The sequence below is a fragment of the Arachis ipaensis genome, chromosome B04, assembly GCF_000816755.2.
Source record: "Arachis ipaensis cultivar K30076 chromosome B04, Araip1.1, whole genome shotgun sequence".
In the NCBI taxonomy this organism is placed as follows: domain Eukaryota; kingdom Viridiplantae; phylum Streptophyta; class Magnoliopsida; order Fabales; family Fabaceae; genus Arachis; species Arachis ipaensis.
The window spans coordinates 63,954,420-63,955,927 of NC_029788.2; positions in this window are offsets into that span (position 1 = coordinate 63,954,420).

Sequence of the window (1,508 nt, forward strand, 5' to 3'; positions counted from 1 at the left end):
CAAAATTTTTCAAAATTCAAAATTTAATTTTCAAATTTAAAATTTAAATTTCAAAATTTTTTAATTTAAAAACCTATCTTCTCTTAAATTCCTTATCTTCTCTTACCTAACTTATCTTATCTTTTCTAATCTCAAATCTTTTTCAAATCTTTTCTCTTATTTATTTCCTTACAAGTATCTTTAATTTTAAGACATATCTTTTTCAAAACTTCCTAACCACTTTCCCTCTCTTCATTTTTCGAAAATCCTCACCCAAAAATTTTTAAATCTTTTTAATTAATTAATTAATTTAGTTTTCTAATTTCGTTTATTTCTTTTTCTTTTTTTATTATTTATTTTCAAAATTTGCATAATTTTATTTATTTACTTTATTTTTAATTTCGTTAAATTAAAAAAAATTTATTTTACAATCCACATCATCTCCCTTTCTCCATCATGGACCTAAGTGGAAATGAACAGTCCAAAAGGACTCTGGGGTCATATGCTAACCCCACTATTGCTGCATATGGGAGTAGTATCTGTATACCCTCCATCAAAGCCAGCAGTTTTGAGCTAAATCCTCAGCTCATTATCATGGTGCAGCAAAATTGCCAGTATTTTGGTCTTCCACAAGAAGAACCTACTGAGTTTCTGGCACAGTTCTTACAAATTGTTGACACAGTACGTGATAAGGAAGTAGATCAGGATGTCTACAGATTATTACTATTTCTATTTGCTGTAAAAGATCAAGCTAAGAGGTGGTTAAATAACCAACCCACAGCAAGCATAAGAACATGAAAACAGCTATCAGACAAATTTCTGAATCAATATTTTCCTCCAAAAAGGATGACACAGCTAAGGTTGGACATCCAAGGCTTTAAAGAAGAGGATAATGAATCTCTTTATAATGCCTGGGAGAGGTAAAGAGGGATGCTAAGGAAATTCCCCTTTGAAATGTTTTCAAAGTGGGTGCAGTTAGACATCTTCTACTACGGGCTTACAGAAAAGGCCCAGATATCTCTAGACCACTCAGCTGGTGGATCAATACACATAAGAAAGACAATTGAAGAGGCTCAAGAACTTATTAATACAGTTGCTAGAAATCAATATCTATACTTAAGTAGTGGGTCCTCCATGAAAGAAGAAGCTAAAGCAGTATCCACTGAACTTAGTCCTCAAGAACAAGTTGCTGAACTCAATCTGCAATTGCTTATTATAACAAAATAGTTCGCAGAATTTAAAGAGATGATCCAAGACACTAAAAATGCTAACAAGAATATGGAAGCACAATTGAATCAGACAAAATAGCAGCTATCTAAACAGATAACAGAAGAATGCCAAGCTGTTCAATTAAGGAGTGGGAAGACATTGAATGTCTCAACTCAAAGCAGCAGAAAGCCAAAAAAGGAACAACTGACAGAGGATAAACCAACCCACTACCTAAAATCCCTCTGAGGACAGTAAGAGCCCAGAGAGGAATGATTCTGGCGTTCAAACGCCAGAACAAGGTGGAAAAGTGGCATTAAACG